The following is an 11974-nucleotide window of genomic DNA, read 5'->3' on the forward strand; positions in this document are numbered from 1 at the left end:
GTACTGGCACAAAGACAGAAATATAGATCAATGGAACAGAATAGAAAGCCCAGAGATAAATCCACGTACCTATGGACACCTTATCTTCGACAAAGGAGGCAAGGATTTACAATGGAAAAAAGATAACCTCTTTAACAAGTGGTGCTGGGAAAATTGGTCACTGGTCTATTTTTAAGAGCATCTTCTAGACCTCCTTCTCTTGGTGATCTTATCAGAATTTCAGAGGGAGTTTAGTCACCCCTTCTCAAGGAAAAAGAGTTTGCATTTTGTGTCTCTTCATACTCCTGCAGACCTGATAGCAGACAGCACAGGGCTATATTTACAGCAGTGACAGCATACAGTCATTCTGAACCTAGACAGAGGGTGCTCCTGGACAAACTAATCAATGCAATTCAATCACCTAACTTCTCTTTACTTCTTGCTCTCAGGAAATTGTGAGCCTGCTTCTTCTCCTTAAAATTAGGATGTGCTTTAAGAATACTAAGGCTTTCTCTAGCTGGAATATTTCTAACAGCTCATATTGATTGTGTTCTTAAAACATGCACTAAGTATTTTCCATACCGACTGAATGCTCGCAGGAGCCCAGAAAAACCTCTGTACTGTCATTGCCCCCAGGCCCACACAGCTGGTAGAGAGGTGGAGAGGCTCCAGAGTTTGTGCCCTGTCCACATACCAGGTTATGAACTTTTCCTCATGGGCTGGTTTCCAGATATTATTACTACTACTTTTACTACCAGCAGCTAACATGCATGTGTACGTTATCTGTGCCAGGCACTGAACTTTTTTACAAAGAACATCTCACTTCATTTTTACAACAATTCTATGCAGTAGGTACTGTTATTATTCCCATTACAGTGGGAGGACCTACATACAGGGAAGTGAAGGTCATCCAACAAGTGACAGAGCCAGAATGAACTGCATGACTGCCTAGAGTCCCAAACATTAGATATTTTTAAAACTCTCAATAATTTTTGATGGAACTCTTTTTAAAAGATAAATCTTTGCCTTCCTAATGTAATTTTAAAATTTTCTGTGTTCAGTATCATATATGTGTATATCCAGTTTCTGGTGTCTTTTTATTTCCTTCAGTATCAGGACAGTGGTGGTCACCTCTGCTCTCAGGTCTGCTTTTTTTGGCTCTGAATTCAACAGCCTTTTCTATCTCCTCGATCATTTAACTAAGTATCAATACATTTGGTTGAAAGATAAGTTTGAGTCAGTCAAGTTCAGTGTAAGGATCCAAGGAATAAAATAATAGACCATAGTAGAGTTTGTAGTAGTAATTTCAAGAAATTAAAAAAAAAAAAAAAGGAATCTAGTTCAAAGGTTTGAAGTTGCTAAAATTGCCTCTCTCAACAAGTAAATCTTTTTATTATTTTAACAACTATGTTAAGATCCACTTAATTTTGATTAATATTTTGATTTAAAAAATCTACCTATGTAGATAAAACAAGCAAAGAAATACATTTATGGGACATAAGAGTCCAGGTTAAATTCATGAGTGTGTTTGCTTCTGAGAATGGTGGAGGGAGAGGAATGAGCTAAAATGAAATATAGAGAGGACTTCGATTGTACCTAATGTTTTGTTTCCTTTATTTAAACATATATAAATATATAAATAATTTAAATATATTTTAGTGTATGATATAATTATAATTGTATAAAATGTACTGCATTTTAAATATTAAAAATTTAAATATATATATGTCATCTTTGCTTCATATATACATATGTGTGTGTGTATATATATCTCTCATGTATCTCTATTATATATAATCTGTATTATCTAACAGTAGGACTTCACAGAACAACATAATTCATCCTCATGGAGGTCCTCCTGACTTAAAGATACTGGATTTTCTTAGTTTACTCTCACGAGTTTATCAGTCATGGATATATATGTGTATGTATGACATATGTATGTATGACATATATATGTGACAAAATATGTAATACATATATGTCAAAGAAGACAAAAGATTAATGTATGTCCACTATAAATGTTTTTATTATTCTCTATACTTTTCTGTAGTCTAGAGACTTTTTCCAAACTAAAGGAAAAGAAATAGAAAAAGAAAATCCTATTTCTTAAGCCATACACTCTATTGTAAAATATCTTTTGATGTAGAAAGATTAGGTTTGAGTGGTAACACTGTAATATCAAATGTGGGGTCTTCTTTTAGTCATTTTGCAATATTGTTACTGTCTTTATTTTAGTATTTTCCCATCATATATTTTTAATCCTCTTTTTAGAAAACTATATTTTACATTAGAGCTGAACTATTTTAATCAAGCAACACATGTGATGTTGAACATATGATTGCCCTGCAGTCTCCTTTCCCCTATCTGTATAAAAAGGATACTAGACCAGGTCATTGTTTTTAAGCAGTTTCCACGTCCCCTATGACGCTCACCCTGATGGCCCTAGGAAAAGGAGAAAGGCAAAAGCCATTACCTGATTGTTTGACATTAAATTATAAATGTCAAATTATTGACAAGTATTAAAGTTATTAATAAAAAGCTTCCAGTTTTGTTATAGATAAAACTGCCATGAACATCTTTCAAATTTGTGCATAAATCTTTGTCAGTCAGTCAGTTCAGTCACTCAGTCGTGTTTGACTCTTGAGACCCCATGGACTACAGCACAGCAGGCTTCCCTGTCCATCACCAACTCCTGGAGTTTACTCAAACTCCTGTCCATCAAGTCAGTGATGCCATCCAACCATCTCATCCTCTGTCATCCCCTTCTCCTCCTACCTTCAGTCTTTCCCAGCATCAGCGTCTTTTCCAGTGAGTCAGTTCTTCGCATCACACGATCAAAGTATTGGAGCTTCAGCTTCAGTGTCAGTCCTTCCAATGAATATTCAGGACTGATTTCCTTTAGGATTGACTGGTTGGATCTCCTTGCTGTCCAAGAGACTTTCAAGAGTCTTCTCCAATAATAGAACTCCTTGGTCAAAGGATACAGACATTTTCAGATACAAATAACCAAACTATTAGTGCTCCAAACTTGAAGCTATGAGTTTACAAATAATTTGTGTGATCATAGAACAGCATTGAGCTATAAACCTAGCCCAAGTGACTTTGAGTTTAAATTGTACTATTCACTCACTCATTCATTCAGAGATTCTCTATTGACCTTTCACAGTGGGTCAGGCAGTGTACTAGGCACTAGGAATATAGCAGTGAACAAAACAAATCAAGTTTTTGCCTTCTTGGGATTTATATTCTAATAAGGGAAGAGGAAAGTTGTTAATTTTAATGTGAGGTAGTGGCGAATGCTATGAATTAGAATAAAGTAGAATATATTGGATTGACCAAAAATTTCCTTCAATTTTTACGTAACAGTAAAAGACACATCTTTCATTTTCACCAAAAACTTTATTGACCAACATATTTGCTTTTTTGTTCCACTACCTTCTGCCATTTTCCAGGCAACTTCATAATTCCATCTTCCCAATAGTTTGTTCTATTTGAGCAAAGAACTGGTCCAGGTGCCTTTTACAGTCTTCCAGGGATTTGAAATTTTTTCCATTAAGAGAATTCTGTAAAGACCAAAATAAATGGACATCCAAAGATGCAATGTCTGGTGAATACAGTGGATGAATCAGAACTTCCCAGCCAAGCTGTAACAGCTTTTGCCTGGTCATCAAAGAAATGTGGTTGTATATTATCCTGATGGAAGATTATACATTTTCTGTTGACTAATTCCAGATGATTTTCACTGAGTGCTGCTTGGGAGCACTTGGCCTACTTGGGAGCAGTTCTTGGAATTAACCATTTGGTTTTCCAGAAGGAACTTATAATAGAGGACTGACTCCCTTCCAATTCCACCATATACACAAAATCACCTTCTTGATGAAGACTGGCCTTTGGTATGGTTGTTGTTGGTTCATTTTACTTGTCCCATGATCTCTTCTGTTCCCCATTATTGCACAGCATACATTTTTTTCATCGCCCATCATGATTTGTTTAAAAATGGAATGTTTTTGTTACATTTAAGTAGAGAATTGCATTTGGAAATACAGTCAAGAAGGTTTTTTTTCTCCTTATGTGGAACCCAAACATCAAAGCAATTAACATACCCAAGCTGGTGCAAATGATTCTCAGTGCTTGATTTGGATATTTTGAGTATGTCAGCCATCTCCTGCATGGTATAATGTAAATTGTTCTCAATTAATGTCTCAATTTCATCACTGTCAACTTCAACTCATCTGGCCAATTGTGGAGCATTGGCCAGTGAGAAATCTCTAGCATGGAATTTCACAAACCACTTTTGACACAATCCATAGTCACAGCACCTTCTTTATTCACTGCACAAATCTTTTTTTGCACTTCAGCTGCATTTTTACCTTTCCTGAAATAATAAAGCATAACATGCCACAATGTCTTTTTTCTTCGATCTTCACTATTAAAATGGCTATACAAAAAAATTCACCAATATGGGGGCTTCCCTGGTGGTCCAGAGGTTAAGAATCCACCTTGCAAGGCAGGGGACACCAGTCAGTCCCTGGTCTGGGAAGATCGTATATGCTTCAGAACAACGAAGCCCATGCACCACAACTACTGGGCCTGCACTCTATTGCACTCAAGTTACAGCTGCCGAGCCCACGTGCCTAGACCCTGTGCCCTACAAGAGAAGCCACTGCGACAAGAAGGCTGCACACTTCGCAACTAGAGAACAGCCCCCACTCACAAATAGAGAAAGTCCATGCACAGCAATAAGACCCAACACAGCCAAATTTCTTTTTTTTAAAAATGAAAATTCACCATTTTTTTTTTTAATGCACTTGATATGACAGCTGGCACAATACGTTCTAACAAAATTGTTTCAAATGAAGTTAAGGACAACTAAGTTCTACTAGAACCATCTTATAGAAAAAAACTGAACAAACCTTTTAGACTGTCCAGTATATGTAGGTATAGAGAGCGTGACAAGATGAGGTATTATAAGAATTCTGCAAGTGTTTAGCGATCTGTGACCAACGGACTTGCTATACACACATTTTTCCTCAAGAAATTTGTCACGTCAGACTTGACTTTGGTGATGATAGAGGGCCTTCTCAAGGCTTGCTCTTTTTCCTTTATCTATAGAGAAAGTGATACTGTGTTTTTTTCCTCAGGAAACTAGAAATCCAGGCTGCTCTGGATTCCCATCCTATTTGGTACATGTCCCTAGCAGGTTCTACCCATCCATCATAATTGTCCAAGAGGCCCTGAACTATGGCACATTCTCTCAGAGAGTAATAGAAGGGTAGCGGGAAAGATGAAATCAATGCAGCAGTAAAACAAAATGTGTCTCTGGAAAAGGAAACTTTACATTTGACTAAATATAGATTCCATCTATTTAAAAAATCTTCTTGATTTTGTTGTTTGATCTTCACTCAGAACTGGATCCATTGAGTGGTTTTGCTTCAAAAGAATGCAACCAGAGATGAGGATATTTTTTTCTCCTCAGGAAGTATTTTAGAGTTCAGGAAAAACCATTTAAATAAAGATAGATTTCAAAACAATTACAGAAATTATCCCTGGAGGATTGCTGCTATTCTGAGTGGCCTTTACACTCAACTCAATGAGTTCTCTACTTTTGTCGTTTATTCTCTTTGTAAAGGTGAAGGGCTCTGACTCTCACTTTTAACTGATCCTTAAGGCTTATGCAGTTTCTATGTCCTACAAACTGGGAGCAGTTCTGTTGATTTGCTGACCCTAAAATATTGGACTATCTCCTTTGGGGATTCTCTCCCCATAACCATCTTTACACCGAGTAGGTGCAGGTAGCTATTTCACTACTGTAGTTTGTAAGTTGCTAGAATTTCCTGTATAAAAGTTAGAAAAGGGGGGAAAAGAAACAAACCTGGGTGTCTTTCATGGTACATTGAGTAAAGCTATTGGAGATGTGATGTTTGCCTTTGATTTGATGGCCTGACTAGCCCCAGGAGTGTATTCAACACAGATAGTACTGGAGAGGTAACACTTTAAGTCAGAGAGACATAGGGTGTCAAAATTAGAAGTGCCCTGTTATAAATTGAAACCCCATGAGAGAAGTGACTTCCTAAGGCCACAGAGGAAGGTGGTGACAACCTGGCTCCTCAGTTCAAATCCATCACTTTTCCACCACACCATGGTTCTCTGGCATGTTCACCAGGGTTGGTTTAACAGGCAGTTGAAAAGTCTTTACGTATATTCTAATCTTCACAACAACTTCATAGGAACCTCTCATTTTTACAGATAAGAAATGTGTCAGAAAGGACGTTGTCATAGTCCACTCGGGCTGCTATAATGAAATATCACAGAGTGTGTGGCTTAAACAGCAAACATTAATTCTCACAGTTCTGGAGGCTGGCAGTCCAAGGTCAGGGTGCCAGTCTGGCTGGGTTCTGATGAGAGCCTTCCTTCTGGTTTGAAAATGGCTGCCTTCTTGTTGTATCTTCACATGGTAGAGAAAGAGATCTCTTTTGTCTCTTCTCATAAGGGCACTAATCTCATCAGGAAGACTCCACTCTCACGTCCTAATTACCTCTCAAAGGCCCTGTCTCTGGGGACTGAGGCTCCAACGTATGAAATCTGTGAGGACACAAACATTTAGCCTATAGCAGATGGTAAGTTGTCCAAGAATACATAGCACATGGTGGCAGAGCTTGGACTTGATCCCAGGTTGGAAAGACGTCAAGGCCCAGGCTCATTTCCCTGGGCCCACAGTATCGTATTTGGGTTAAAGGTGAGGCCAGTGACATTCAAGACTCCTCATGCTCTAAAGTTCAGGTCTGTGGTTGTGCTCAATTCCCAAACCCTGATGAGGTCAGCTGTTGTCTCTGAATATTGTATGTATCTATCAAACAAGTCTAACAAGCTGAGGTCTTGCTGTCTGTTCTGTACAAACCTTAACACACTGTAAACCCTTAGTGAATATTAAAGAACAGGCCAGACAAATGGCATCCCTGGTCATCAGGGAGTAATGAATTCTCCATCTCTGGAGGTTACTCCACTCATACTCGGAGCTAAGCTCTCTGTTAGAGCCATAATAGCAGGAAGAACTTAATCTTTTTCACACAGTGGAACTGGTTAGGTTAATTACTAGTGGATATGCTTGATTGTTTGAGAAACTGAACATTGGCTAATAGATTCAAAAATGGTTTAGTCTACCCTTCTAGGCAAATCATTCTCTAAAGGTGATATCCATGTTGGATTATCCCCAAAACTGGACCATTTACCACCAGGAGATCATGTCTAAACCCAATTTAGAGATCCTTGGCTACAGTTTAGTCCTATATCCACATGCTATCTGCATGTTTGAAAAGAACATTTTTGATGAAAACATTCAGATTAAATTTAAACACCTGTCTTTTTTTTCCCTGGAATTTTTCTTTGAGGCGGTTTTGTCTGAATTTTAGAAGCTAATACTGGGCCTGTCTTTTTTGCTTCATATCTGTGACTTACTGATATATGTAATCATCATCTGCACTGGTCATAGCAAACACCCTCTTCCAACACCCTCTGACAACAGATGACTCTACACATGGACTGATATCACCAGATAATCAATACCAAAATCAGATTTATTATATTCTTTGTAGCCGAAGATGGAGAAGCTCTATGTAGTCAGCAAAAACAAGACTGGGAGCTGACTGTGGCTCAGATCATGAATTCCTGATTGCAAAATTCAGACTTAAATTGAAGAACGTAGGGAAAACCATTAGTCCATTTAGGTATGACCTAAATCACATCCCTTATGATTATAGAGTAGAAGTGATTAATAGATTCAAAGGATTAGATCTGATAGGCAGAGTGCCTGAAGAACTATGGATGGAGGTTCATAACATTATACAGGAGGCAGTAATCAAAACCACCTCCAAGAAAAAGAAATACAAAAAGGGAAAATGGTTGTCTGAGGAGGCCTTACAAATAGCTGAGAAAAGAAGAAGCAAAAGGCAAAGGAGAAAAGGAAAGATAAACCCATCTGAATGCAGAATTCCAAAGAATAGCAAGGAGAGATAAGAATCCCTTTTTAAGTGAAAAGTATAAAGACATAGAGGAAATAATAGAATGGGAAAGACTAGAGCTCTCCTCAAGAAAATTAGAGATATCAAGGGAAAATTTCATGCAAAGATGGGCACAATAAAGGACAGAAATGGTATGGACCTAACAGAAGCAGAAGATATTAAGAAGAGGTGGCAAGATTACACAGAGGAACTATACAAAAAAATCTTTATGACCTGGATAACCAGAATGCTGTGATCACTCACCTGGAGTCAGACATCCTGTAGCATGAAGTCAGGTGGGCCTCAGGAAGCATCACTATGAGCAAAGCTAGTGGAGGTGATGGAATTCCAGCTGAGCTATTTCAAATCCTAAAAGATGAATCTGTGAAAGTGCTGCACTCAATATGCCAGCAAATTTGGAAACTCAGTGGTGGCCACAGGACTGGAAAAGGTCAGTTTTCATTCCAATCGCAAAGAAGAGCAGTGCCAAAGAATGTTCAGACAACCACACAGTTGCACTCATTTCACATGCTAGCAAAGTAATGCTCAAAATCCTTCAAGCTAGGCTTCAACAGTGTGTGAACCAAGAACTTCTAGGTATTCAAGCTGGATTTAGAAAAGGCAGAGGAACTAGAGATCAAATTGCCAACATCTGTTGGATCTAGAAAAAGCAAGAGAGTTCCAGAAAAACATCTACTCTGCTTCATTGACTATGCTAAAACATTTGACTGTGTGGATCACAATAAACTTGAAAATTCTTAAAGCGATGGGAATACCAGACCACCTTACCTGCCTCCTGAGAAACCTGTATGTAGGTCAAAAGGCAACAGCTAGAACTGGATATGGAACAACAGACTCGTTCCAAATTGGAAAAGGAGTATGTTAAGACTGTATATTGTCACCCTGATTATTTAACTTATATGCAGAGTACATCATGAGAAATGCCAGGCTGGATGAAGCACAAGCTGGAATCAAGATTGCAGGCAGAAATATCAGTAACTTCAGATATGCAGATGACACCACCCTTATGGCAGAAAGCAATGAGGAACTAAAGAGCCTCTTTATGAAGGTGAAAAAGGAGAGTGAAAAAGCTGGCATAAAACTCAACATTCTAAAAACTAAGATCAGGGCATCTGGCCCCATCACTTCATGGCTAAAAATAGGGAAGCAATGGAAACAGTGAGAGATTTTGTTTTCTTGGGTTCTAAATTACTGTGGAAGATGAGTGTAGCCATAAAATTAAAAGATACTTGCTCCTTGGAAGAAAAACTATGACAAACCCAGATAGTATATTAAAAAACAGAGACATTACTTCGCTGACAAAAGTTCACATAGTCAAAGCTATGATTTTTCCAGTGGTCATGTACAGATGTGAAAGCTGGACAATAAAAAAGGCTGAGCACCAAAGAATTGATGCCTTTGAACTGTGGTGTTGGAGAAGACTCTTGAGAGTCCCTTGGACAGTGAGGAGATCAAACCAGTCAATCATAACGAAAATCAACCCTGAATATTCATTGGAAAAGACTGATGCTGGGAAAGATTGACGGCAGGAGGGGAAGGGGACAAAGGAGGATGAGATGGTTGGATGGCATTACCGACACACTGGACATGAGTTTGAGCAAACTCCAGGTAATCTCGAAGAACAGGGAAGCCTGGCATGCTGCAGTCCATGGGATCGCAAAGAGTTGGACCTGACTGACTCAGTGACTGAACAACAACATCCTGCCTTTCTGCTTGTTTTAGACTTAGAATTTTTAATCTAAATAACTGCTCCAAAAACTCTCAAAGTCACCTAGTTAGTAATTCCACTTTGCAAATGAAGAAGAGAATTTCCAAGCTAGTTGACTCAGTTAGAACAGGATGCTAATAGTTAGGCCACAGCCACAGATTTGGACTCTATGTGGGCCAATTAGTAAGGGCAGGCTTCTCACAAGGGTGTGGCTGGTGTCCCAAAAAGGACCAGGTGAGTATGCAGATGTCGCAAAAGACAGCCATCACTGCTAGAAGGAAACAGTGGCTATTGAGTCAGTAGCACTGCATTGGTAGTACAGCACATCTTAAACAAAAGAGAGGAGAGAGAAAGAGGCTGGGAGGAGAAGAGGAAGGAGAGGAAAAAGAAAGGGAGAGAGAGAAGGAAAAGAAGAAAGGAAGGGGAGAGTGGGGGAGGGGAGGAGGGAGAGAATGAGGAAGGAGGGAGGAAAGAAAGCAACAAATAATTGCCGACAAGTTCATGGAGATAAATAGTAAGGGAAGAATGGCAGAAGGAACCAGGACCTGAAGCATGGCGTGACCTTTAATCAGGGCTCTTATTCCTAGCAGGCTGTGAAGCAGCCTTGTCTTTACCTGCTCAATGGATCTCACAATGCTGATGCACTGCTTTAATTTGGGAAGCCTTTCTCTTGAGAGACATGTCTTTTCTTGCTCTAAGTCTAAAGTGTTCCCAAGTGTGGCATTCTCCGTGACAGATGTACTACAGTTATGCTTTAGCTGACTCTAAACCCATAGCTTCCCCGTGCCTGAGTGGTCTATTTGATGTCCAAGAGTGTGTTTCCTTTGAGAGCATGTCTTTACTGGAATATCATCCAAGAAGGTAGGGAGGTGTAATCCCTTTGTTCTAAAACAGCCCCTGTGCAATTCAGTCACCCCATTCCCACTGCACAGCTACTCTTTCAAAAGGTCTTAGATGCATTTGCTGCTGTATTCAATGCCCTAGACATACTCCCTGGAAGGACACTGTCCAATAGAGGCTTAAGAGTCCACACCTTTCTAAACTTCTCCCAAGATTGCTCCAATTCCACACGACTCATTGTAAAGAAAAGAAATTTCAAAATTAGTTTAACGTTACCAAGGAGACAAGACTCTGGTGAATCTCGTCCATAACTGTACTTCTTATAGGAGTCTCAGGGTCTTGTTCACAAAATCAACCAAATAACTGGCAGGACCAGCCAGTTCTGTACGTCTGTGATTATTCTGCATGTCTTTTCTTCAGTGATGAAGTACTGCCATTCTTCTCTGAATTCTGACTTCCCCACCATCTTTTTCTTGAAGGAAGGCAGAAATGTAGCCAAGTGATACTGCTTTTGGAACATGTGCCCCTTGTCTTCTACCAGGAGCTGAGCTCTTCCTGCCAGGGTTGATGTCTGCCGAAGGATGCATTGCTTCTCTAACTCCCTCTTGCCCGTCCCAGAAAAAGAAATTTGTTTCCAACTACCAAATAGTTTACATTCTCTTCTAGAGCCTTGATTAGCTCAGAAAGGGCTAGAGTCTTGGTAAAATGCTTTCTCCATTGTTCTTATGCCTGTAATGACTCAAAAAGTATGCAAAAGTTTGTTGCTATAAAAATATGCTTCAAAATTCAAGGAAATTACTCCCTCTCAAACTTAACACTTGCTTTTCAGCACTTTTACTTGAGATGGCAGCCTAATTAATTATTCCACTGCCTGGAGCCTAAGAAAAGAAAAAGAATTGGAAGGTGACTTTTCCCCCCTTGTGTTTCCTTATTGTGGTTTTTTTGTAAATATATCTCTTGGCTTGCTTTTCTCTTACCTTTCTGCTTTGAATTTGTTAGTTAATATCAGTTAACATTTGTTTGTAAAGACAAAGCATGAACAATTTAATGTAGTAATACTCAGCATAGTGCTGTGGAATAATAGTCATTGATAAATTAACTGGGTCTTTTTTTCCTTTGTGTTTTGTGAAAATTCTTCAAAATGCAGAGTGCAATATAATTTATAATCTGGTAGAGATGAAGTTTATGCACCTGAAAATGTTGACATATTGAAGACTATTTGTTCCTTAAATCCCTTAGCGAGAAGCTGTCAGCACAGTAAGTTGATACTTAGTTGACTAAGGAGAAGGCAGGACCTGAAACACCTATGCCCCTCACACCTCAGGCCGTTGGAGTCATTTAGACCATGGGGCAGAATGTCTATATTTTCTCATACCATGGGTTTAAATAATAAAATGTAAGTAGTTTCATAGAGGACAGTGACACA

General features: G+C 38.9%; 1 protein-coding gene across 1 annotated transcript in view; it reads left to right on the plus strand.

Moving 5' to 3' along the window:
- The window catches only part of LOC136172033 (IQ domain-containing protein H-like), a 142992-nt gene that overhangs the window by 16088 nt on the left and 114930 nt on the right, over positions 1–11974 (plus strand). The window lies entirely within an intron of this gene.

The sequence above is a fragment of the Muntiacus reevesi genome, chromosome 7 (assembly GCF_963930625.1).
Source record: "Muntiacus reevesi chromosome 7, mMunRee1.1, whole genome shotgun sequence".
Taxonomy (NCBI): domain Eukaryota; kingdom Metazoa; phylum Chordata; class Mammalia; order Artiodactyla; family Cervidae; genus Muntiacus; species Muntiacus reevesi.